The sequence below is a fragment of the Oreochromis aureus genome, linkage group 22 (assembly GCF_013358895.1).
Source record: "Oreochromis aureus strain Israel breed Guangdong linkage group 22, ZZ_aureus, whole genome shotgun sequence".
NCBI classification, from domain to species: domain Eukaryota; kingdom Metazoa; phylum Chordata; class Actinopteri; order Cichliformes; family Cichlidae; genus Oreochromis; species Oreochromis aureus.
This window is the reverse complement of record NC_052962.1, coordinates 29,621,053-29,649,052: the sequence shown is the minus strand read 5'-3', so window position 1 is coordinate 29,649,052 and position 28,000 is coordinate 29,621,053. Positions and strand designations below refer to the sequence as shown.

The 28,000-nt window shown below is 41.6% G+C and overlaps 1 protein-coding gene and 1 long non-coding RNA gene across 2 annotated transcripts in view; both read left to right on the top strand.

Moving 5' to 3' along the window:
* Window positions 1-28,000, top strand: part of LOC120435695 (C-type lectin domain family 4 member E-like) — a 64,265-nt gene that overhangs the window by 6,022 nt on the left and 30,243 nt on the right. The gene's annotated exons all lie outside the window — the stretch shown is intronic.
* On the top strand, window positions 85-5,967 carry LOC120435696. The gene is made up of 3 exons (XR_005609845.1): window positions 85-319; window positions 790-912; window positions 5,475-5,967. It is a non-coding gene; the product is annotated as an uncharacterized LOC120435696 (long non-coding RNA).

Genomic DNA, 28,000 nt, shown 5'->3' with positions numbered 1-28,000 from the left:
GTGAAAAAGTGTTATTCAAATATGAGGAAGTAGACTGTGGATGAAGTCTCCTCCCCGTTATCATGATTCGTGAGAAAGTTGTGAAACATGAAAATGAGGTACAGTGTTTCTTTTGAACAGCCTAAAGAGAAGAGCAAACATAGCTTCAGGAGAAATATCGCCAAATACTTGTGTTTTTCTTCTATTGTCAAAAGCTTCAGTAAAACATAAATCTTTATTAAAATACTTCTATTATTCAGAGACAGCTGGACTAACTCTGAACTCAGGATCTTTAAGTCTGAAACGATGAGCCATTCAGACAGTGGCAATGTGGGGGAAGGTAAAGACGACTTTTCTTTTGTTCTGTATAAAAGCTATTTGAACATAATATGTTTATTCTGGAATAAATACAGGATCATCTGCGCATATCTTAAAATCTATCATCATGCTGCAAGTCTATAGATGATGATATTTACTCTGCACATTTGCAAAATATAAGCATTCAGACTTTGTTAAGTTTTATTGATAGGAGAAAATGCCAAGACAGACATTTAATTGTAAGTTTAAAGTGACTTAGAAAATGATAAAAAGAGCAACGATTGGGGCTTGTGATGTATTCGACATGTGGTTATCCCTTATTTAGCATGTCAGTGTTTCTTTGCAGCTGTGGTCCTCCAACCTGTAACTGCTATAACTCATAAATACTGGATCATTACTAATGAATATTTCAGTGTCCTTTTACCTGTACACAGCTACACATTTTGTGTTATTTAATTAATCCACCCTCTGTCTCCTCTAAATATTCAACAGATGAAGTTTTTGAACCTCAACATGAACAAGTAAACAGAGGGTCAATGGTCACCACAAAAATAGGGGCAGTGGTGGTTGTCTGTGTTCTCCTGGCAACTGCTGTCTTTTTGACGTTCTACTTCTGTGAGTTTAAACACTTTTATTCATAAACTTTATTTAAAAGCAATAAAATTTCTGATCTGCTTTAAATTACCAAAGAAACAGAATTTATATGTGCTGTTAGCTCACAAATGCACTGGCCATCTTCTGACTTCAGCACTTTATTGCATCCACAGGAAGTCTGTGAAGAGACGATTTCACACTCATAAAATACAAAATCACATCTGACATGAAAGATACATGAAAGTCAAGACAATTCACACACACATAAGACATGAAAACATTGGCAAGAGTGTTGGTTTGCAGCTCATGTTTAATTAAAACTAGCAACAAAAATTGTTATTCACAATATATGTGACTCCCTACATTTTTCTTTTTTTATTTAACTCCCACTGTCATTGTGGTATTTTAAAATGCTGTTTCATCTCCCTGAAGAACACCTACTTCCTCAAAACGTCTTGCACGTCTCGTCTCATGGCACACCCGTTAAGAACCACTGGGCCAACATACAATAAAGCTTAATGTCATTTGGTGTTAGTGTTGATAAGCTTACAGGTGAATGAGTGATCGCTTGGAATAACTTTTGGTTGCTGCTACATGATCTCAGTTTGAGTCACATCATTTGGAGGCAGACCTGCTGATGCTGCTGCTTCACTCTCTCTGGCTCTTTTTGAAATTAAAGGATTTGATGGTGTAACGAAAGAACGAAAGACCAAGACAGACTTTTAATTCATTTGAAAGCCTGATGCTTAGCCTCGTCCACCCCGGCTGTAAAACTCAGAAACCAGTCTTACTTGTTATCATCTATCGTCCACCTGGGCCTTACACAGAGTTTCTCTCTGATTTCTCAGACTTTTTATCTGATTTAGTGCTCAGCTCAGATAAAATAATTATTGTGGGTGATTTTAACATCCATGTAGATGCTAAAAATGACAGCCTCAACATCGCATTTAATCTGTTATTAGACTCAATTGGCTTCTCTCAAAATGTAAAAGAACCCACCCACCACTTTAATCACACTCTAGATCTTGTTTTAACATATGGCATAGAAACTGAACATGTAACAGTGTTTCCTGAAAACCCTCTGCTGTCTGATCATTTCCTGATAACATTTACATTTACAATAATTGATTACACAGCAGTGGAGAGTAGACTTTATCAAAGTAGATGTCTTTCCGAAAGTGCTGTAACTAAGTTTAAGAATATAATCCACCCACTGTTATCATCTTCAATGCCCTGTACCAACATAGAGCAGAGCAGCTATCTGAACGCTACTCCAACAGAGGTCGATTATCTTGTTAATAATTTTACCTCCTCACTACGTGCGACTCTGGATACTGTAGCTCCTGTGAAAACTAAGGCCTCAAATCCAAAGTCCCTGACTCCGTGGTATAATTCTCAAACACGTAGCCTAAAGCAGATAACTCGTAAGCTGGAGAGGAAATGGCGTGTCACAAATTTAGAGGATCATCATTTAGCCTGGAGAAATAGTTTGCTGCTTTATAAGAAAGCCCTCCATAAAAGCCAGAACATCTTACTATTCGTCACTGATTGAAGAAAATAAGAACAACCCCAGGTTTCTCTTCAGCACTGTAGCCAGGCTGACAAAAAGTCAGAGCTCTACTGAGCCAACAATCCCTTTAACGTTAACTAGTAATGACTTCATGAACTTCTTCACAAATAAAATTTTTATCATTAGAGAAAAAATACCAATAATCATCCCACAGATGTAACATTATCTACAGCTACTTTTAGTACCATCAATGTTAAGTTAGACTCTTTTTCTCCAATTGATCTTTCTGAGTTAACTTCAATAATTAATTCCTCCAAACCATCAACGTGTCTTTTAGACCCCATTCCTACAAAACTGCTCAAAGAAGTCCTGCCATTAATTAATGCTTCAATCTTAAATATGATCAACCTATCTCTAATAATCGGCTATGTACCACAGGCCTTCAAGCTGGCTGTAGTTAAACCTTTACTTAAAAAGCCATCTCTAGACCCAGCTGTCTTAGCTAATTATAGGCCAATCTCCAACCTTCCTTTCATATCAAAAATCCTTGAAAGAGTAGTTGTCAAACAGCTAACTGATCATCTGCAGAGGAATGGCTTATTTGAAGAGTTTCAGTCAGGTTTCAGAGCTCAGCACAGCACAGAAACAGCTTTAGTGAAGGTTACAAATGATCTTCTTATGGCCTCTGACAGTGGACTCATCTCTGTGCTTGTCCTGCTAGACCTCAGTGCTGCGTTTGATACTGTTGACCATAATATCCTATTAGAGCGATTAGAACATGCTGTAGGTATTACAGGTACTGCACTGCAGTGGTTTGTATCATATCTATCTAATAGACTCCAATTTGTACATGTAAATGGAGAGTCCTCTTCACACACTAAGGTCAATTATGGAGTTCCACAGGGTTCAGTGCTAGGACCAATTCTATTTACATTATACATGCTTCCCTTAGGCAGCATCATTAGAAGACATAGCATAAATTTTCACTGCTATGCAGATGACACGCAGCTCTATCTATCCATGAAGCCAGGTATCACAGACCAATTAGTTAAACTGCAGGAATGTCTTAAAGACATAAAGACCTGGATGGCCGCTAACTTTCTGCTTCTTAATTCAGATAAAACTGAGGTTATTGTACTCGGCCCTGAAAATCTTAGAAATATGGTATCTAACCAGATTCTTACTCTGGATGGCATTACCTTGGCCTCCAGTAATGCTGTGAGGAACCTTGGAGTCATTTTTGACCAGGACATGTCCTTCAACGCACATATTAAACAAATATGTAAGACTGCTTTCTTCCATTTGCGCAACATCTCTAAAATTAGAAATATCCTGTCTCAGAGTGATGCTGAAAAACTAGTTCATGCATTTATTACTTCCAGGCTGGACTACTGTAATTCTTTATTATCAGGATGTCCTAAAACTCGCTGAAAAGCCTTCAGCTAATCCAAAATGCTGCAGCAAGGGTACTGACAGGGACTAGAAAGAGAGCATATTTCTCCTGTTTTGGCTTCCTTCATTGGCTTCCTGTTAAATCCAGAATTGAATTCAAAATCCTGCTCCTCACATACAAGGTCTTAAATAATCAGGCCCCATCTTATCTTAATGACCTTGTAGTACCATATCACCCTATTAGAGCACTTCGCTCTTGCACTGCAGGCCTACTTGTTGTTCCTAGAGTATTTAAAAGTAGAATGGGAGGCAGAGCCTTCAGTTTTCAGGCCCTCTTCTGTGGAACCAACTTCCAGTTTGGATTCGGGAGACAGACACTATCTCTACTTTCAAGATTAGGCTTAAAACTTTCCTTTTTGCTAAAGCATATAGTTAGGGCTGGACCAGGTGACCCTGAATCCTCCCTTAGTTATGCTGCAATAGACGTAGGCTGCCGGGGATTCCCATGATGCATTGAGTTTTTCCCTTCCAGTCACCTTTCTCACTCACTATGTGCTAATAGACCTCTCTGCATCGAATCATATCTGTTATTAATCTCTGTCTCTCTTCCACAGCATGTCTTTCATCCTGTTTTCCTTCTTTCACCCCAACCGGTCGCAGCAGATGGCCGCCTCCCTGAGCCTGGTTCTGCCGGAGGTTTCTTCCTGTTAAAGGGAGTTTTTCCTTCCCACTGTCGCCAAAGTGCTTGCTCATAGGGGTCATATGATTGTTGGGTTTTTCTCTGTATTTATTATTGTGCTATCTACTGTACAATATAAAGCGCCTTGAGGCGACTTTTGTTGTGATTTGGCGCTATATAAATAAAATTGAATTGAATTGAATTGTTAAGCTGTGCTGAGTTATTTTGATTGTGTTATATCTAACACTGACTCTGCTTATAGCTAAATCATTCTTAACCTGTTCATTGTGTCTGCGCACATTTCTTTTGACAGAACGTTGCTAATGCAGTTTTTCTGTGTAGGTGACTGTGAGTCCAAGTGCAGGGTGGATATAACCATTTTGCATCATTTGTCTCAATTATGACACGTATTACAAGAAAGTTTTAAAAATGCAAAAAAACTAAAAAACAAAAACACCTTTTCATTCAAGGCTTGCAATTGCCCCTCCTGGGGAGTCAGTCCTACCTTTCCCTGCACCCCTGCAGTATATTATACAAACAGCATTAATCAGTCTCCACACTTTAAACATCTACTGATCTGGATAAAAGTGATATTCTACCACTATGGGTTTTTCATTTGTTCGGATGAATGCATTAATGCACAATGGTCTCTATCTGCAACATGAACTTCTGACACTATCTGTGAAATTGTAAAGTACTGTACATTAGTACTGTAAAGTACTAATGGTGGAATTGAACTTGGGGCCTTCTTGCTGTGAGGCAGTAATGCTAACCATTACTTGTGCATAATAAAAGTTGGATTGTACCAGCTGAGGTGACACTTAAGTCTATATTAGTGTTTAGAAAAGAACACTTAACTACAAAAGAGGCTGCATGGTTGTGGGTGAACAGCTCATCACTGATAAATAAGTTTCACTGTTGTTAAAATAGTTTTTTATTCCCACAATTAAAAATACCAGTTTTTACTGAAGCAATTATTGTTTGTTTGTTTTTATCTCTTAGGGTGATTTACTGGAACAACAAAGAACCAGACAACTGGTTCCTCATACCAGCAACTGGTATGAGGAAAATCCTGATGGAGAAGTCTGTGACAGGACGGAGGTAAAAGGTGGCGCTCCTGGCCTGAAGTGTTGGTTTGATAAATGGTGCACTATACCTCAAAGAAATAACTTAACTGGACAGTTTGTATTTGGTTTACATCAAGTTCAGCGTACAAAACAATCTAAGTACAGGGTAGAGATAGTGAAATGATACTTTCCAACTCTGATGTTACAAACACTTAAAAGAAACTTCAAGGAAAAACTTAAAGAGAAGAGTTGAATAATAAAACATGAAAAACCTATCCTTCTAATTGCTTTACCTGCTTAATCAATTAAATATTGGTGGGGGGAGAATGAGGGGGAGGGGTGTAGTCCCAAGTGTCAGAAGGTGAGCGGAGGAGTACGCCCTCAACAGGTCACCAGTTACATGCCAGATATATACTTGAATAATATTTTGTGTCTTATATCTTTTGTCTTCATTTACATTATTATTATGAGCCGCTGTTCTCGTGCTTTCTCTGAAACAGTTTCCAACCATTTATTTTGGTTTTTTCTATTTTTTTAAGCTTTTGCAAAAACAATTTCCTGGAAAAGTTTGAATGCCACTGATCCAGAAAAAAACAATTGTGCTTGATGGAAATAAAGACCTCCAGTCTGTTGACTTCTTGTCATTGTGTTTTCAATATTTGAAAATAATGTGGTTACTGATTGCTGTCTGACCTGTTGAATCAAGAAATCACTTAAAGTCATTGACATCTCTCAGTCTGGAAAGGGTTACAAAGCCATTTCTTAGGCTTTGGGACTCCAGTGACCACAGTGAGAGTCATTATACACAAATGAAGAAAACAGTGGGGAATCTTTCAATTAGGGGCCAACTTACCAAAATTACTCCAAGAAGACATCAACGACTCATGCAGGAGCTCACAAAAGAAGCCAGAACAAGATCTAAAGAAATCGCGGCCTGTCTGGTCTCAGTTAAAGTCAGAGTTCACAAGTCGACAATAAAAGACTGGACAAAATGAACTGACGAGACAAAGGCCGAATTTTTCACACAGGGCCAAGTATCTGGCACAAAGTTTTAAAAAAATAAAAGTCTTTTTTTAACATGTCCAAGTAAAACAAATTTTGAACCATTTGCAGCATTTTAAATTAGGACAATATTAACTAACATTTCAATAAGCAGAGATCATTAGAAGTAACTGAGCGTGATTTATTGATATACAGAAATTAATTAAGCTATTTGGTGATTAGATTCAGATGGCCCATGACAGCAAAATCGAATCCCAGTGGTGATAAGAATTAGGGAAGTACTTCCCACAGTCTAGACGCTAGTGATGGAGATGAAGATGGAGGTTTGGATGGAGCCTGAGTAACATGGGAGAGGAGGAGGTGGGTTGCAGGGAGGCGTCTGCAAGGGAGAGTGACAGATGAGCAGTGAGATTTAAAGAATGCCAAGTGGAGACTGATTGGCCTGAAGAAGGCAGGCAGAAAGATGATTGGACTAGACCTGTGATGTGAGCTTAACCGCATGGGAAAGTGATGCAAAGCATCCAAAGCATCCAGGAAGCAGATCGATGTGACTACAGATCTTCCTTACTGAACTTACGTATAAGCTTCATTTTATCTGGTAGGACAGTGAAATCGCCATGTCACATCAATGACCCGTCTACAAATTGAACAATTTCAGAGTTCCTCAATGCAAAATTGGGAAGATTTTCAATATCTTATCTACAGTACATAAATCAAAAGATTCAGACAATCTTGAGCAAACTCTGTCCACAAGTGGCAAACCTGAAAATCCATGCATGGACTCAGGAACCCTTCCAGAAATCACTGTATGCAAAAACAGCTACCTGTGCTATCCACAAATGCAGGTCAAAGCTCTGTGCAAAAGTGGCAAAGTGGAAAACTGTTCTATAATCAGACAAATTGAAATCTAAAGTTATTTTTGGAAAACATGAACCCCACATCCTTTGGACTAAAGAGGAGAGCGACTGTTGCGGCTCCTCCAACCAAAGGCCGCGGCAGGCTAAACATGAGGACGCAATTGACGCGCAACAATAAACGCATAAAATACACTTCTGTAACATTTGCTCCTTTTATTCCACATGCAACTGTCCTCTATACAAATCAGCACACGGGATTAACAATTACACAAATGCACAGACTGAACAAACAAAGCAACTCACCACCAATTACCAATTGGCACCAATTAGTATGCCAAATAACAACTTGGCCTATGGCGTCAATTAGTGGATAAATATACAAAAACCATCAAGTTACAGTCAAAATACTTCCAAATAGTGATGGGTCCAGCAACACTGACGCACCGGCGCATGTATCAAGCTCACCTAGCGATGCCTGTATCGGTGCGTGCGTCGCTTTAAGAAAAAGTCACGTGAGCGATACAGCTGCTGTATCGCTCATTGCCAACGCGCCAAGCTGTGTTTAAAAGGTACCGCATCCTCATCTGTCAACGGAACGAGTCGCCACCAAAAACCCCCCACAAATTGACTCTCGCAAAGATAAATAAAAATACACATCTTTCCATAACAAAATGGAAATGTTTCTGCTGTGTGGGATCATTTTGATCTTTTAACTGCAAATAGTTTGTCTGTCTTTGTTTCAGTGTAATCTATCAGAATAGGAAAAACAGCAATGTGACTTGCAGTGTAAATTATTTATTTCATTTTATGCAGGATAAATGTCGCATCTGTTCTGCGGAGCTTTCTTACAAACAAAAGCACCTCCTCAGTGTTACAGAGGCATTACAGAGCCAAACATGAAAATGAGGAGACACACTGAGAATGAACACAGGTAGGCCTATATTGACACTGAACAGCTTTATCAACACTTTTTTTTTTATTAATATGTGTTTTATTATTTTGAAATCAAGCATCTAGGAAGACTGTTCTGGACCAGGCAGTCCTGAAGTTTATTATAAAGGACTGCCAACCCCTTAGTATTGTGGAGAGTGTCGGAGAGAAACATTCCAAGATTAGAGGATCCTTTAAGGTACTGGGGGATGAGGAAGACATCTTATCAGAATCTTTTCCACCTGACTTTACAGTTTTTGTGTACCCCAGCTTCATCTGTGCCTGTGAGTTTTCCAAAGCTGGGGAAATGGTGTGAAAAAAACCCTGCAATAGACTGAATGCAAAAACATTGGATAAACTTATTTTTCTGAATAGAAATTTATAAAAAACTCTGAATCAATTACATTTAAATGTGTAATATTATATTCACAATACTTTCATTTTAATTTTTACTTTATGTCATTCACAATACATTTTAAAGATGTCTACAATATTTGCAATGTAAAACATATAAAATGATTCCATGGAAAGTACAATACCTTACAGTGTATACACGTATGACTATGTCATTGAATCAGTGTCTGTTGTGAGTCTCAAGTAAGTTACCTGCAATGATATTTAAGGTCCAGCAGGTGTCAGTATGGAGCAAAACAGCAACACTGTGTCGACACAGTATCGCTACAGTTTGGGGAATGTGCTGAAACGCTTCACGAGGCCTCATCTACCCATCACTACTTCCAAACCATTCAAGCTGCGCTCAAGCTGCGGTCAACAGAAAGTTTTGCCTCATGCTCACCCTACCTTTCTGATCATCAACATCAGATGCGGTGAACAGGTGAGTGCAACCACATTTATCATCTAACACACCCATGAGACACGTCCCACACCCGTGCACCAATACAGTGAGTCCATTTAATAATATCCCTCTACAGCATAGCGTTGCCCTGAGGCAACAAACCACATTTTCATGCCTTACGCTGGCCCTTCAAAAAAAAAAAAACACTTTTTTTTTTTCAAATAATGCTACCAGGCACATCTCTTTCCAATAATATCACGAGTTGAAGGTGATGTGACTTTCATTTGGGGGGGAGGACCCCTTTCTGCAAGCTGCACTACATGAGAGACATCTCCATTAGGAGGCAAGAAAAAGATCACTATTTTACATGTTTATAGTAAAATAAATGTATAATAAAAAATACTTGTATGTGCATGAATATGTTAAGAAGCATATTTGATTGTTTGTTCTACTTTTTAAAATTTATTTATACAGTAAAACTGTTAATTTTCATTCGTTGCCTCAAGGCAACACTGCGCAGTTAGCCCAATTTTTTTCAGGTAATATAATGCATTTGCATATGTGTGTACAGATGTGTTTGTGTGCCTTTATATGATCATAGTATATGTTTTTTCCTTTACAATCTACTCATAATTACAGGACATGGATGTAAATACCTTTTATGGAAGGAAACCAAGGGAATGTGCACTTTCTGTCCTCAGAAAGTGAGGACAGTGAGCTTTCAGGGAGTGACAGTGAAGTAGAGGAGTGGATCCCTAAATGAGGTTTGAGGAACACTCAGGAGCTCAGGGGTCAGGGGTCAGTTGGTAAAGTAACTGTGCCTGTGTGTGTGTTAGTGCCCACATAGCAAGCAGGTCTGGCCAGGATCTGGTATCAAGTCGGCACTGCTGGCTGACTTCTGGCATGATAAGACATATGTCATCCAGATGTGGGCCAGGCCTGGCATAGATGGCACTGTCTATGTGATGGCATGCCATATCTGGCTTGATTGTGGCTTGAGTTATGTGGCCCAGGCCTACAGAAAACAGGTCTGGCCCAGATCTGGCATCAAGCTGGCACTTCTGACTGACTGGTGTTTTGGCAGAGTGTATGTCAACCAGATGTGTGCCAGGTCTGGCAATGACGCCACTGTTTATGCGATGGCATGCCATATCTCAGGTTGTAGAGCAGGTTACAAACTGATCGGAAGGTTAGTGATTCGATCCCTGGCTCCTCCAGTCTGCATGTCAAGAGTGTGAATGTGTATGAATGTAGTTAGGAAGCACTCAGTTAAGCAAAAGTGGGTGAATGTAGCATGTTGTATAGAGCACTTTGAGTAATCTGGGAGAGTAGAAAAGCGCTATCAGTCCATTCACTGTCTGAACAGAGTTTCGGCATGTTACTTTTGCACTGTTTTGCATGTTCTGGCACATGTTGTTATTGCATGGCTTGATTAAGGTACACATTAGGCTGACATTTGGGGCCAGAGCTGAAACCGTTCTGGGCCAGCACAGGGCCAGCAGTGTGTCTACAACTGGCCCGTGGCTGCACACCACCTACAGATGGCCCACATACCGCAATGAATGACGGCCCTTTGGTGGCCCAGATCAGGTTTGCCAGAGGTAATCCACACATGGGCCAGCACAGGACCACCAGTGTGTCTGAAACTGGCCTTGTGCTGGCCCATGTGTGGGCCACCTCTGGCAAACCAGGTCTGGGCCACCAAAGGGCCGTCATTCTTTGCGGCATGTGGGCCATGTGTAAGCACATTGTGTGGGCCTGATCTGGGCCATACCAATTTTGCTGTGTGTGTGTGTGTGTGTGTGTGTGTGTGGTCGTGTATTACTTATTGTTGTGGGGACACAAATTTCTTTACACACGCACATTGTGAGGTCTCGCCTACTTTATGGGGACAAATTGCAAGGTAAATCATTAATTTTAGGGTGAAGGCTTGAGTCAGGGTTAGGGTAAGGTTCAGGCAGGGACTTGTGATGGGTAGAGTCAGGATAAGTCTCCAGGAAATTAGTGTAAGTTAATGTAATGTCCCCAAAAGTGTGGGTGTGTGTGGGTGTCTGCGCGCGTACATGGGGTTAGGGTCAAATGTTGATGTATTTTGGTGTTTTATTGTTCTGTGAAATGTTTACATTGTTTATTTGTTGTTTATTTACCGTATTTTCACGACCATAAGGCGCACTTAAAAGTCTTAGATTTTCTTCAAAAAGTACGGCGCGCCCTATAGTGCAGTGCGCCCTGTGTGTTGTAATGAGGACGTAGTAGAGAACACCATGAGAACGCTAAAGGGTGAAGTGTGGGCGTTGACTTTATCGCACATACCTGTATAAAAGAACAGGTATGTGCGTTATACAGGACATCGTTGTTTTAACAACCCTGAAAATGGCAAAGAGACACGCTTACGAAGCACAGTTTAAACTGAAGGCCATCAGCTACGCGGAGGAACATGGAAATCGAGCAGCGGCGAGAGAATTTAAGATTAACGAATCGATGGTTCGCAAATGGAGGAAGCTAGAAAACAAGCTCCGGCAGGTCAAGAAAACGCAGCTGAGTTTCTGCGGACATAAGGCGAGGTGGCCCGAGTTGGAGGAAAGACTCGAGCGGTGGATCATCGAGCAAAGAACGAGCGGGAGAAGCGTTTCGACGGTCACCATTCGGCTAAAAGCAGTTTCACTAGCTGAAGAGATGAACATTGAACATTTCCAAGGAGGCCCGTCTTGGTGCTTTCGTTTTATGAAACGGTGCCATTTTTCCATCCAGACCAGGACTACGGTAGCGCAGCAACTTCCAGCGGATTACCGGTATAAGGAAAAGCTGGCCATCTTCCGCTCCTACTGCAGCAAACACATCGGCGACAAAAACATCCAGCCCAGCCACATCACAAACATGGACGAGGTCCCGCTCACTTTTGACATCCCGGTGAGTCACACTGTGGAGAAGAAGGGGACCAGCACGGTAGCGATACGCACAACGGGTATGAAAAGTCTTCTTTACTGTTGTACTTGGCTGCCATGCTAATGGACAGAAACTGCCGCCTATGGTGATTTTTAAGCGAAAGACTTTGCCTAAAGAGAAGTTTCCAGCAGGAATCATCATTAAGGCAAATGAAAAGGGCTGGATGGATGAGGAAATGATGAAAGAGTGGCTGAGGGAGGTGTATGTAAGGAGACCAGGTGGTTTTTTCCACGCATCACCATCGCTCTTGATCTGTGACTCTATGCGTGCCCATCTCACAGCCGATGTGAAAAAACAAGTGAAGCAAATGAACTCTGAGCTTGCTGTCATTCCGGGAGGCCTGACAAAGGAACTCCAACCGCTGGACATCGGTGTGAACCGCCCGTTCAAAGTAAGGCTGCGAGCGGCCTGGGAGCGATGGATGACCGATGGAGACCACAGTTTCACCAAGAGTGGAAGGCAGCGCTGGGCGAGTTACGCCACAATTTGCCAATGGATTGTAGATGCTTGGGCTAACATGTCTGCTGGGACTGTTGTTCGAGCTTTCGCAAAAGCCGGCATCATTTCCGAGGAGCCGCACGGCACGGAAAGTGACTCTGACAGTGAAGAAAGTGAACCTGGCATGTTTGATGGAGATTTAGCGCAGCTGTTCAATTCAGACACAGAGGATGAGGACTTCGATGGGTTTGTTTGATGATAAAAATGTGAGTACCAAACTTTGTTTTGCTCCTGCTTTATTTTTAAATACGCACACTTGTATGCTTGTGTGTTGTTGATGATGACGATTACTGGTAATAAAAATGTGAGTACCAAACTCAGTTTTGCTCCCGCTTTATTTTTAAATACGCATACGGTACTTGTATGCGCCCTATAATCCAGTGCGCCTTATGTGTGTGATAAATACAGTAATGACACACATAACTGAGACTGCGCCTTTTAGTACAGTGCGTCTTATGGTCGTGAAAATACGGTATTTGTTCATCCTTGTTGTACTAATACAACTTATTATAGAATAACTTGGCATTTTACTACCCTTGTTGCACAGTGTTGCCTTGAGGCAACAAACCAATATCTTTTCTGGGGGGGGCAGGGTGTCAAATTTTATGATTGATATATTATTAGTGACCCTAAAGCTCCCCCAAAATAGGGAGAAATATTTTTTTCCCCCAAAATTAAAAAGTCATGCAGTAGAGGGTTAAACCAACCCACTTAGACAAAAAAGTAACAACTCATACGGCTCCTACAGCGACCATCCAGCTTGTCTTGACTGCGTGTGTACATCTGGAAAGCCACCAACAATGCTGAAAGGTAGATACAGGTCATTGTTCAAAAACACTGATACAGTTTGAAAAGTTAAGAAAAAGCTAAGTCATGCTCCATAGATAGTGAACAGTTTTAGTAGGTGAGCTGCTCTACCTCCTGAGCCACAGCCACCTACTACTGGGAAGGTTGGTGAGCTGATCCCTGTCTACAAGCCAAATATATTTGGGCAAGATACTAATTCCAGTGCATCCATCAGAGTGTGAGTGTTAGAAAGCACTTACATAGAAACAGTATGAAAAAACCCTGTGCCTCCCCTAGACCTGAAAATCACCACTGGTTCTCACCAGCCTTCCAAATAGTAGGTGAGCTGCTCTACCTCCTGAGCCACAGCCACCCCAAGAAAAGCAACTAGCTCTTGCAGCAGCAGGTGAGGTAATGATGAACAGGGATCCACTTCTTGTGGCCAAAGGAGGGATCCACACTGGGAAAACAAGGAGAGATGATATTAGTACTCGGGGAAGCAAGGTAAACAAAGAGCAGCTAAAGCATGCCTGATAAGTTGAATGAACTTGGCAGTTCAGCAACGCCAAAGGACCTGAAAGCCCACAGAAGATAAATAAAGTGGATGATGACAGAATTACTTGCATGAGTCAGAAAAACATTCTCATAACATCTAACAAAATCAAATACACATTCAGGGAATCAGGTTCATCATTGTTCATTTACTGTGGGTGTATACGCTGCTGTTCAGAGAGGGGACATTAAATGACATCTTTATTAAAATACATTAGTTTAGCAACATAGTTGTGTTTATTATTTCACTGGCTTCAACTCTTTCAATATAATTGACAAGAGGTCATGATCACAGTCTGTAGAAAAGAAAAGTTTGCTCTCTTCTTCTTTTTATGTTAGACTGAGGCCAGACTGGACACTACATTGACCCACTATTACTTTCTCCCCTAAGAAGTGGTATTAAACTGTTTAACGTGCTGTTTTTGACATAATGCCATAGACGAAGAAATTGTCTGCCTCTTTGTGAATTAAAGCACAATTGCATAATACTGCCACAAGATGGTGCCCCCTTCCTTTTTGTTGTGTTAAGCTGGAGCATAAGGTTGTACTACTAAAAGAGATTAATAGGTTAGCAAGCTATGTTGCTAATGTTCCTTTGCACTCTCCGCTAGTCGGGAACATTCCCATAACATTGGCAGATGCAGAGGTGGCAAAAGACCAGGCATTCTTTACTTAAGTAGCAGTACAGATACCTGTGTAAAATCGGCTCAGTTGGTGGTTTGAGGCATGATATACATCAGGGTACACAGTTAGTGGGTGTTCTCCATCACCACCTAGTGGGCATAAGAGGTGTTCACTCTGCTGACCCACAGCACACCCAAGCTGCAAGTCAAGTGGACCACAGCACAGAACGACCTAAGCGCGTCTGGTAGTGCAGGGGCCCTCTCATCGCTGTTTACAGCTTTAATTTGTTTTATTTTACTCTTTTTTTAAAATCCCCTCTCACCCTGCAGGCGGTCTTTTATCATTCAAGCTCAGGTCCTCTACCAGAGACCTGGGAGAGACTCCTAGGACTGTGCTCTTCTGGACAGAGAAACACAGTTCAAGCTCTTCTCTCAGCCCTTGGTACTTCTTGATCTCTTGTGCTCCTTTTACCTGATGTTGCTATCACTTGGTATAGCTACATCTATCACTGTGGTCGTGTTCTTTGTCCGGTTGGTTAGTCACCATCGGTTTGTCCATCTGTCTGGAAGTCATTCTCATCAACCCTAGGGGGTGTGCCTAAGGGTGGGTTTAAAAAATCAATTTTCTGATTAAAATCAATTTTAGCTTAAATAACGTGATATTGATTCATTAAATCCCAAATTGATTTTTAAATATAAATGTATTTTGCCAGAAACCCTAGAATCTCAGGTTAAAGTTCACAAAACCATTTCAACAACCACCAAACAGCTAAAACAGCAAATGAGAGCAAGTAAACAGATTCTCCACAAAGATGTGAACACAGACACAAACACATCCCTCCGTTCACCCGACGACGCGTACATATACATGCTGTTGGGTGTTGGAAACCGACATCTCACAGATTCTGAAGCTGCAGGTTTCGTCACTCTCCAACCAGAATTCACTGAACCAGCAGCAAAAGAGGATGAAAACTACGCTTCTTACTTTGGCTGTTTTGTGATTTTATTGTTTTCACCACAATAAAATGACACTTCCTGTACAGCCCTCTCTCTCTCTCTCTCTCTCAGTGTACTTCAAGAACAGTTTCCCATCTCAAATCTCTGTTTTCTGAATTATTCGCTTGCTTATTGCACACCAGTCTTTGTTTACAGCGCTGTAGGCTGCTGTTTTGGGGTTTTTTTTTCCAAAAGTGACCTCTGACAAGAAAGCCTAATTTCTGCTGTTCAGTATGAAGAAAACTTTTACAAACTATGCCAAATTGCAAAACACTTAGCTGGGTCTCCAATAAAACCTCTGTAAATTTGCTCTCAGCAGCATCAGGTAATGTTCATATGTTGTTTCATGATTTTCTTCCATTTTTTAACAACTGCAGAATATTTTTGAGTAATATTTTATCTGCTATAAAAAGCCAGGCCAGGAAAATCTCCTTCATGTTTTTCTGTTTTCTCCTCAGTTACTTTGACACAAAGGCATCTGCTGTGATGCTCACACCTCTGATGAAGTCTCACAAGTGTCAGCTTTGTTTTTATATAAAAATATGGATATGTACTGATAAATGATCAAAATTATAATATTTCTGACTGTCTGATTCAAAACTGAATCAAAATCAAATCAGTTAAAGAAATCAAAATCCAATGTGACTCCAATGTGAAAAGATACAAAAATTTATTCCGCAGCTTGTAAACTGGCCTTTAAAGCAAACATATTCACAGTTTTACTTTACCAAGTCAACACAAATGCAATAAAATAAATTTTAGTTCGATTATGCCAGCTAAATATAAGCTTTATCACTTCCACTTTCCCACACTGTCAAGCTGTTTGTGTCATCACTGGTCTAGTCCAATCACCTTCTCCCGGCCTTTTCCAGGCCAATCAGCATTCATGCCACGTACTTTATATCTCACTGCGCATCTGTCTTTCTCCTTTGCAGATGCTTTTGTGCGACCCACCTCCTTCCCATCTCCACCTCTCATCTCTCAAGCTACCTTCATCATCACCATCAGCGTCTAGGCTCCGGGGGGGGGGGTCCTGCTCTAATCCCTTTCACAGCTGGGGTTCCGTTCTGCTGAGACGGGCAAACCGCCAAACATTTATCTATATTTTGTTCATCAATAAATCATGTTTATTCTTTTGAATGATCTTTCCTTACTGAAATGTTTGTATAGTGTTAAACAAGCAAGAGTGAAACATGTTTTAAAAAATATTTGGCAGTTTATTCTAAAAAACTAAAATTACAAATCTGTGCAGCAAAATAAAACTTGACTCATGCAAGAGAAAATCTTTAGCATGTTATAATCAGAATCAGAATCAGAATCAGAAGACTTTATTTATCCCCAAGGGGCAATTAACAAACAACCGAGCAGCATACGTTGAAGATAAGGACAATAAGAACAGGCAATAGGAGTGAAATAATAAATACACAGAATATACAGTATATATAGTTTTAAAATTACACAGTTTTAAAATTAAAGTGACTGAAGGTGAATAAATAACTGCAAGTGACTAAAAGTGAATAAAGTGTCAGTAGTGTAGGAAGAGTGTAGTTTATGTTTATGGGTGTGGGAAATGTTCTTATCGGCTGGAGTTAAAAAGCAGAGTGGCTTTGGGGACAAAGGTGGCTCTACTCCTCTCAGTCCTGCAGGAAATGCAGCAGAGGCTTCGCCCAGAGGGGGTGAAGAATGTGAGAGGAGTCACTGATGATTTCGGCTGCCTAAGGGCCTGTTGGCTGAAAACCTGTGCCAGAGTTCTGACAGGCAGTCCAATGATTTTTAGAGCACACTGATGCAGTGTGCTGCAGTCTGTTCCTGTTCTGAAGGCTGAGGGAGTGGAACCAGCAGGTGATGGAGAAGGTCATGATGTTTTCCAGGAAGGCAGAGTAGAAAGTCATCATGATGGGTGTGCTGACTCCAAAGGAGTTGAGTTTCCTAAGGAGGTATAGCCGTTGGTGGCACCTCCTGAGAATCTCCTCTGTGTTGGCAGAGAATTTCAGGAGGTTGTCGAAGATGGTTGCCAGGTATTTGTACTCCTCAACTACCTCCACTGGCTTCCCGTGGATGGTGGTGGTGACTGAAGGTCACCATCATCTCTTTGGTTTTGCTCACATTCAATTCAAGTTTGGAGCTGTCACACCACTCTACAAACTCCTGAAGAGTGGGCCCGTGGTGTTGTGAGGGGCCTGACAGCAGTGACAGGAGAACTGCGTCGTCAGCATATTTAACCAGGTGAGAGTTGGGCTGTGTGGATCTGCAGTCATCGGTGTAGAGGATGAAGAGCAGGGGGGAGAGCACACAGCCCTGGGGGGAGCCAGTGGAGGTGGAACGGAGACCGGAAAGAGACTTGTTGACCCAAACTTTCTGAGTCCTGTTGGTCAAAAAGTCCAATATCCACAGGATTAGCTGATCATCCAGGTGAAATCGGGTGGAAAGTTTAGTGGCCAGGATATGAGGCTGCAGAGTGTTGAATGCTGATGAGAAATCAGCAAACAGAAGTCTGGCGGAGGAGTCAGGGAGCTCCAGATGTTTGTGGATGGAGTCCAAGATGAAGATTTTGGCATCATCAACACCTCTGCGTGCATGGTAAGCAAACTGGAGTGGGTCCATCAGGGGGTCAGTTGCTCTTACAAGGTGCTGTTTTATGATCTTCTCTATGGCCTTCATCACCAGGGAGGTGAGGGCAACAGGACGGAGATCATTCAGAGACTTTGGGTTGTTTCTTTTGGGGATGGGGATGACTGTGGAGTGCTTCCACAGCTGGGCGACGGTGTGACTGTCAATTGAGTGTTGAAACAGGGTCCGGAACACACTTCCTAGTTGCCCTGCACTGTGCCTCAGAACTCGACTGCTGATGTTGTCAGGGCCGGGTGAGCTCCTCTCCCTGGTCCTCCTGAGGGCTCTCACCACATCCTCAGACCTGAAGGTGAGTGCAGAGCTGCCAGGTTTGAGTGAGGATCTGGACTCCTCAAGCTGGGCCATGTTGTCCGTCCTAAACCTGGTGTAGAAAGCGTTGAGGTCGTCAGGGAGGAAGGAGGGGTTGCTGCCCTCCACCTGGATGGTTCTGGGGGTGGTGACTGCAGTATTCACAGAGGCCATGGTTTTGAGGCCCTGCCAGGCTGAGTGGAGGTCTCCTTTGGTGAATTTTTTTCAGCTGTGTTTTTATACTCCAGTTTAGCAGTTTTTATGGCCCTCTTCACCTCCCTGTTGACCTCCTTTTTGTCCAGTGCAGAGCCGGTGAAGAAAATCCTCTTTTTTTTATTAAGGATTTCCTTGAGTTCCTTGGTGATCCAAGGTTTGTTGTTGAGGTAGATGGAGACTGTTAGACTGTTTTTGAGGGGATAATCTTGTCAACACAGAAGGAGATGTATGATGTCACCGTGTTGACTTGTTTGTCAATGTCATCAGAGGGAGAAAGAAGGCTGTCCCAGTCAGTGGCTTCGAAACATCCTTGTAGGGTGAGGATACTTTCCTCTGTCCACTGCTTGATGTTTTTGGAGACCTTTCTAATCCTCTTGACTGGGGTGTAAGCAGGGGCCAGCAGGATGGTGTGGTGGTCTGCTGAGCCGAGAGGGGGGAGGGGGAGGGCTTTAAATGCATCTGGTACAGAGCCATCCCCTGACGTGTGCTGCATGAAACATACTGTTGGTATCCTTTAAGCGACTTGTCAGGGGAACAGTGGTTGAAATCACCCAGGATGAACTTGGGAGAGTCCGGTGATAATTGTTCCAGTTTGTACAGAGTGTTGGTGATGTACTCTGTGGCTTTAGCTGCATCAGCTCTGGGGTGGATGTAAACCAAGATGATGAAAGCTGTGGGAATTCTCTGGGGAGGTAGTAGGGGCGCAGGGAAACAGCCAGAAGCTCGATGTCTGTAGTGCACAGCTTCTCCCTCACAGTGACTGTAGTGCACCAGCTGTTGTTTACATACAGACTTACGCCGCCGCCATGTTGCTTCCCGGTGCGTTCGCGGTCTCTGTCCAGACGAAGAGGTGGTGAAAAGCCATCAATGTGCAGCGTGCTGTCGTCGCTGTTGTTTAACCATGATTCCGTGAATGCCAGAACGGAGGCAGTTCTGTACTCATGCAGGTGGTTGACGCAGGCTTGCAGCTCGTCCAGCTTGGAGCAGAGAGACCGCACATTAGCAAGGATAATGGATGGGAGCGGTCGTTGTTTGTGTGTTTCCCTCTTTAGTCTGGCTCTCACCCCACTCTTCTTTAATCCCTTCCTGGTTACCTTGTTATTGTGAGTTTTTCGATTTCCGTGTCCACGGAGTATTTCCTCGGGAAAGTAGTCCGTGGAAGCGGAGCGGAAAAGCTGGAGGCAGGGCTGCAGCTGCGGCTGCAGGTGGATGAGGGAGTCCCTGGTGTAGGTGAGCCTTGGGGTCATGTCGAGTGTCGAAAACAAGTCCAAAAATCACAAAAATGAGGAAAAAGAAAAGAATACAAATATACCGATTAGACGGCGAAATACAACAATGAAAAGAGCATTAAAGTTAGAAAAAGGATGCAAAACTGCTCAGCTGACTGGCCGGTCGACTGCACGAGCAGCAACCCGGAACCCCATACATACATAATACACTAATGTAACATCAGGCATAGAAACTAAAAATAACTACAAAAAAAAAAAAAAATAATAGTAGGATCATAGATAACGAAATTTTTTCATATTTGTACCTAAACAAGTGTTGAAAATGTGTTTTTGTGGTTGTTTGGGGGGGGGGGTCTGTATTATCAAACTTACTGTATTACAGTTTTTTCTGATTGCTTAAGCACATTTTTTGTAACTATTGGCTATTTTTGCAAAACTCTACACACAAATAAGAAAACCTGTCACCCAATTCTCAAAACATTGTAGTTCTCTTGCAAAAGCGAACACAGCTAGATTAACTCTTCACACCTTTGTAAAAATGGTGTTTTCGTATCAAACAGTACACACAAGCAATCATCTACTAAGCACACAATGCACCAACTGCACACTGATGGTATGAATACAAAACACATCTGACTTTTGCTTTCTCTGTGTACAGATGTCAATTTGAGGTCACACTTTTGTCATAGTGTCATGTAAACATACAAGGATCCAAACTTCAAGTATTGGTGTTTATTCACACTCATCAAAACCAAGACAAAGTCAGAACACAAAATAGGAATTTCACAAAAAAAAGGAAAAACAAAAAGACAATCAGCCTACATCATGTCGTCTTTCTGGGTCCGGCCACAAAATTTCGTCTACATCACATGCAATGTCCTCCAGTCCAAGGCACCGGGGAAAATATCTCCTTGAATGCCGTATCCAGGCCTGACATGATGCCTGGTCAATATCTCCACATGCCTCCTCCATTGCCTGTAAAAGGGCTACCTGTTGATGAGGATGACGGTCGTACACTTTCCAGCGCCAGGCAGAGAAGAACTCCTCGATGGGATTTAAGAATGGAGAGTATGGAGGGAGGTTGAGTGCCATGAAGGATGGGTGGTCTGTAAACCAGTTGCGGACCAAAGCAGCCCTATGGAAACTAACATTGTCCCATATGATGACATATCGGGTCTGCTCTGGCCTCTGAACAGTGAGCATGTCATGCAAGGTGTCCAGGAATGCAATAATGTGTGCAGTGTTGTATGGGCCTATGGTTGCATGATGGTGAACAACACCATTTTGACTTATAGCTGCACACATAGTTATGTTACCACCACGTTGTCCTGGGACATTGATTATGGCACGGTGTCCAATAATGTTCCTGCCACGTCTCCTTGTCTTAGTGAGGTGAAAACCAGCCTCATCCACAAAAAACTGCTCATGACCCATCTGCCTCTAGCTCCATCACTCTCTAGACAAGGCAAAACAAATTCAGCACAGCAGGCACATGCACAGCACTACAGTATGCACTTCCAGATTCAGTACCAATGATACTATAGCTTACCTGCACATAGTCATATCACAGCTGTTTTACACGTTCACTGTTTCTTTCAAAAGGAACTCTGTAGATTTGTTTCATTCGGATTCTGTTGCGGGCAAGTACACGACCAAATACAGAAATGTTCACATTTTGTATGTTTTGGAAGGTGGTGTCATCCTCAATTATGCGCTGCTGAATTTCGCATAGCCTTAAGGAATTATTTGCAATCACCGTTTTGACTATATGGGTTTCTTGGTCTGCAGTGAACATTCTTCCTCTGCCCCCAGCATCTGGTCTTCTAGCAATTATATCGTATAGCAATGTCCTTATGATGCTTGCTACAGTGTAGCGGCTCGAGTTAGGCTGAACCCGTTGGCCAGCTTCCCTCAGGGTCATTCCATGGTTGATTACATGGTCCACTATTGTAGCTCTGATGTCATCAGAAATTCTATTTCTTACTCTTCTTACCCTTCCTCTTCTCCCTCCTCATCCTCCTCTTGCTCCTCCTTGTCCTCTTCCTCTAACTTCACCTCCTTGTCCTTGTCGTCCTCTTCATCCTACTTCTTCACCTCCACGTCCTCTTCCTCAGCCTCCTCTAATTCTCACTCTTCTCACTCTTCCTGCTCCCTCCATTGTACTCCACACGGACAGCATACCTGTAGGTTATTTATAGTGCTTAGGCTGATTGCAAAGTGAACTAATTATCTAACACAGTTTTCACCTGTGACAGTGTGCCAGACAGTTGGCAAAATACTGTAAATAATAGCAATAAATGTGTATAGTTTTGCTAGGAGTGTGTTGATCATTTGGAAATTGAGTGTAAAGCAGTGAGAAGTGTTTACAGCTCTGCAAAAAGAGTGCTGTGCAGTGGATTGTAGCTACAGTTTTGCAAGGTGTGTGTTACAAAATGGCAAACTGAGTGCAAAGCAGTGTTTGTGCTTTTAGTTTTGCAAACTCAGTGAGTGGTTTTGCTATAAGTATTAATAGTTTTAGAAATTGTGCTATAAGAATCACAGTTAGGGTTTAAGCATTCAGAAAAAACTGTAAACAACTTGAGTAGAGTATGTAAAGCTAATACCACAAACATTTAAAGCTGCCTTTCAGAAATGCTCAATGAAAAAAAAAATTCTGTATTGTGTATAATAAAATAATAATAATAATAATGTGAATAAATATAATATATTATGTGCTGCATGTCGACATCTGAAACTTTTGCCTGTAAGAAACTTAAACTACATAAACAGACTTCATTATTACTCAATCAACTCAGGAGGGGAAAGTAGTGCTCTACTCACACGGTGTGTACTGCAGGTGGGGAAGTTTTGACTTCTATTGAAGACATAATCTGGAGGTGGAAGGAATACTTTGTGGACTTCCTTAATCCCAATGGCATGCCTTTGCTAGAGGAAGCAGAGTCTGGGGAAGAGGGGGACAACTCGCCCATCACTAGGGGCAAGGTTACTGAAGAAGTTAAACAACTCCTTTGTGGCAGGCCCCATGGAGGGGATGAGCTACAGCAGGGGTGTCAAACTCCAGGTCTCGAGGGCCGGTATCCTGCAGGTTTTAGATCTCAATCTCGGTGAACACACCTGAATCAAATGATTAGTTCATTACCAGGCCTCTGGAGAACTTCAACAGATGTTGAGGAGCTAATTTAGCCATTTAAATCAGCTGTGTTGGATCAAGGACACATCTAAAATCTGCAGGACACCGGCCCTCGAGGCCTGGAGTTTGACACCTGTGATCTAGATGTTGTAGAGCAGTCTTGGTTGACATGCTTCTGCAATATCGCATAAAGATCTGGGGTGGTGCCACTGGACTGGCAAATTGGGGTATTAGTTCCCATCTTTAGGAAAGGGGTGTGCTCCATCTATAGGGATCACACTCCTGAGCCTCCCGAGGATGTCTACTCACAGGTACTGGAAAGAGTTTGTTCATTAGTTGAACCTCAGATCTAAGAGGAACAATGGGGTTTTCTTCCAGGTCGCAAACTCTGGACGAGCATGGGTGAGAGTGTGTGGGAGTTTGCCAAACAGGGTTCAATGCCCTGTTCAAGTCCACAAAATACAGTTTGTGGACTTGAACAAGGCATTGAACCACATCCCTCAGGGTATCCTGTCGAGGGGGCTCCAGGATTCTGGGTTGTCTGGTCATGCAGGTCTGAAGGCATGGCCCTCAGCTGAAAAAGGGTGGAGCAGGGTCAGGAAGAAGTTGCTGCCCCAAGTGGAGGAGTTTCTTGGGATCTTGTTCACAAGTGAGGGAAGTTTGGAGTGGGAGTGGTCACAGCTGCTGTGATGCTGACACTGACACTGCTGACCTACAGTCACGAGTTCTGGATAGTGACTGAAAGAATGAGATTGTGGATATAAGCAGCAGAAATCAGCTTTCTCTGAAGGGTGGCTGGCCTCTTCCTCACAGACAGGGTGAGGAGATCAGCCATTTGAGACGGGCTCAGAGTAGAGCCGCTACTCCTTCTCGTTAAAAGGAGACAATTGAGGTGTTTCAGGCATCTGATCAGGACACCCCTTGGGTGAGGTATTCTGGGCATGTCCTACCTGGAGGAGGCCAGTGGTTAGACCCAGGACACACTGGGGAGATTATATCTGTCAGCTAGCCTGAGAAAGCTTCTGTGTTCCCCTGGATAACCTGGAAGTGGTGGCTGTGGAGAGGGAGATGTGGGTTTCTCTGCATTGGTTGCTGCCCCCACGACCTGGCCTCAAATAAGCAGGCAAGCGGGTGGGCGGACCTATGGACGCAGAGACGGACGCACACATGACGAACAGGCGGATGGGTGGATAGAGAAGTTGTAAAAACGTAAAAACAGGTAACTGATCAACTGTAGATCAATGGTTTATTTGAAAATTTCCATTCAAAATTCAGCAGTTTCACCTCTTGTTATAGGCCATATAGCCAGTTGCTTAAAGAAGGCTCAGCAGCGGCTGGATTCCTCCATGTCCTGAGGAAGAATAACCTGGACCAGAAGGTGCTGGCCTTCAACTGCTCCTCAGTGGAGCGCATGCTCTCCTACTCCCTGGGTGTTTGGTACTCAGGGGCCACTACTGAGAACAGGAAGGCTGCGCTGAGGGTAATTAGCACCGCCATCACCAGATCCTTCTGTCACAGGAAAACCAGAGCCATCACAGGTGACTCCTTGCAATCTGCCCACCACCTGTTTGACCCGCTGCCCTGTGGTCAGTGCCTCAGCTCAATCAGGTCCTACACCTCCAGACTCACAAACAGCTTCTTTCCCTGTGCCGTTCAGACTGTCAATAAACACTATTTTCCCATACACCACCCTGCCCACCACCCTCATTAATCTGAGCCATGGTTTGAGTAAAGGATGAGATAAGGGTTACAGGAGCAAGTCTGTGACCCTCATAACCCAGACCACTCACACACGGACTATATTCAGACCAAGTCTTTACTCATGAGCCCTTTGCAACTCATTCTCTAATGTGTGTGTCTCTTCTTATTGCTTTATTTCTGCTGTCTACTATTTATATTTGATTCTACCACAGATGGCAGTTCAAATATTTCATTATATAGTTTGAGAAGCTGTTTATTTCTCAAACTGAGTGTAAGTTTAGCTCAGATGGAGAAGCATGCAATCGTATGGCACATAGCTGAGAGCTGCTGGTTCGAGTCCGACCCGCGGCCTATTATTGGACACATTTCACTGCATGTTGTACTTTTATAACTATGCATGTGACAAATAAAGGATCTTGAATCTTACACTTTTTTTCCTACTGCACAATCCATGGAAAATACATCTATAAAATATGTGTTTTAAGGAGCAAGTGTTCACTTAACATTTCAAAATGACAAAAAACACAGAAATGGAACAGAGAGGTGCACAAAGTTGATTTTTCCAAATTTGGCTCTGGACTAAAAGTCGACCAGCATATCTTCAGTGACCTTGATGATCTTATAGTTATAGTTTCATAGTTTCAAATGAAAGGAAACTAAAAGTGTTGTTCAAGTCAAATCTTCATGTTTAACATTTAACAGAAGCTATTTTACATAAAGAACCTTATATTAAAACTAACATATATTTAAAGTCAGTCTTAAGGCTCATCTGTCTACCAAAAGAATTATCTGCAATAATACAAAGTGATTTTTTTTCTATGGTTTGTCAAAGCTTGAGTAAAACATGAATTCTACAGAATAAAGGTTTTTGTCCAGTTCTGATATCAGGATGTCAAAGCCTGGCATGATGAGCCATCCAAGATGAGCTACACAGGAGGTAATAAAATTCATATGGTGAAAAATCAACTGACAGCTGAAGAAGACGGCACTTTAGTCAAAATGGACTGATCATCAAACAACCACTAATCTGGACAATGCTGCAGGGTATTGCTTTTTGCTGGTATGCAGCGATAAAATATTATCTGCACACAAATTAAAGCAAAACTTGAGATCGCATTCAGTGTATCTGAACATTTAGTACAGCAAAGAAAAAACAAACAAGGAAAGGAGGGGCTAATTCTTAGATTATGTGATAATTTAACTTGTGGTTTCCTCAGTCACCCATGTTGTTGTCTGGTACACAGTCTGCTCTGTTTCCTGTTTGGCTCATGCAGCTGTGTTTGTCACAGCTATCTGATTTACCATAAATAAGAGGAAGTGAATGTTTACAGGTAAGTTGTGAAATACTGTGTGCACAAACATCATGGCCAGCTTATGACTTCATTGTTTTAATTCAGTTGGCACAACCTTAATTCCAAAGAGACAAAAAAAAAAAAACAAGCTACAAGACAGATGTATCCATCATCTAAATTAAGATAAAAATATATATCTACTATTATCTGAGTTTACATGGCAATATTTGCCAAGCCCCTCCTTGTTGTGTTCTTAGTGTCATTAGTTAAGACCTAATTTATAATTAAAGGTTTGCCCTGTTGTTATTATTATAGTTTTATACTTTTAATTTACTGGAGTTGATGGTACACATGTCTGAAAATGTTGAAGGTAAAATTATTTACTTTTTTTTTTATAAAGCAAATTGTTTGTTGGATATAGTGAATTCAATCAAAACTGACTGAATTCACAAAATGTCAGAGCATAGCGGCTGGTTTTAAGATGCCGTTTTTTCAAATATTATACTTTGTAACATTTTCCTGAATGCAAACACAACCTGCGCAAATGTTATTGGTGAATAAAATTAGCACTACAGGCAGAATGAAAATAGAAACTAAAAAGTACAAAAAATTGTCCCTGGGTAAACTCCAAATTTATAAACAGTTACTAAAAGTTACTAATTTGTCTGGATTTCAATTTCACATGGTTGAGCTTATGAAAATCACAGAAACAGATAAAAAGATTGAAGTGAGGTGCAAAATTGTAAATAGCATTCTCACCAGTAAGACTGGGAAACTCTTATGTTGCACAATTGGATTAAACTTGGACCATCGGTGTAATTGAACCTGGTGACACACAACAATTATTATTATTCACACTTGTTTATTCTGTTTTGTGCATCACATTTCCAAGTTCTGAATTCATCTTACTGAAAGACTGTATACATATATTTTCTTTATTCTTTATTTGAACAGAGAGTGAACCTATTAGTTCAATTTATATTCAAGTGTTTCTTTAGTATTTTCAGACTTTAGTTCTTAGTTCCAGCTTCACTTAAAATGTTTATATCCTGTGATAATTACAAAAACATATGGACTGACAGATGATTTTTTTGTGAATAGATAGATAGATAGATAGATAGATAGATAGATAGATAGATAGATAGATAGATAGATAGATAGATAGATAGATATTTCTGCTGATTGTCAAAGCATTAGATGTTAATAAATAATAAATAATCTTTGAAGAAAGTGTTTTTGTGATACAGCAACAGCGGGACTAACTGAGGTCAGGATGTTGAAGCCTCTGCATGATGAGCGTTTCACAGAGCTACACAGACATTACAAACATTTGTGTGGTGAAAAAAGGGAGATGCTGTCAAATCTGAATAACAAAAGTTTTTGCAGAAACAATATTATCTGCAGCCAAGTTAAAACAAAACTTAGACCATATTGAATCTTTTAACCTTTTAGTGTATTTGGTAATATTTAGTACAACAAAGAAGAAACAAACAAGAAAAGGAGGCGTTAACTCTTAGACTATGCGATCATTTAACGTGTGGTTTCTTCAACCAACCATGTTGTTGTCTGATACACAGTGTGTTCCATTTCCTGTTTGGTTGATGTAGCTACGGTTCCCACAGCTATCTAATTTACCATAAATTAAAGGAGGAGGAGAATGTTTACAGTAAGGCTGTAAAATTATTGTGTACCCAAAGGTATGGCTCACAACTGTGACAAATGCAAAACTTTAACTCAAACGGTTAAGACAGCCTACAAGACAAATATAACTAATAATGTCAATTAGTGTCAGGCCCTGCTTATTGTTGCCTAAAACTATCTCCTTCAAAAAGAGCTCCTTGTTGACTCTGGTGTAGTGCAAAGCTGGATCAGCAACTGTGACTCTCCACCAAACCATCAACCACTCATCTTAGCATATACCTGGCTAGAAAGACAACCCACATATAAGCTGGTCGGAAGAAAGAACTAAAAGTACAAGTTTGTTTTGC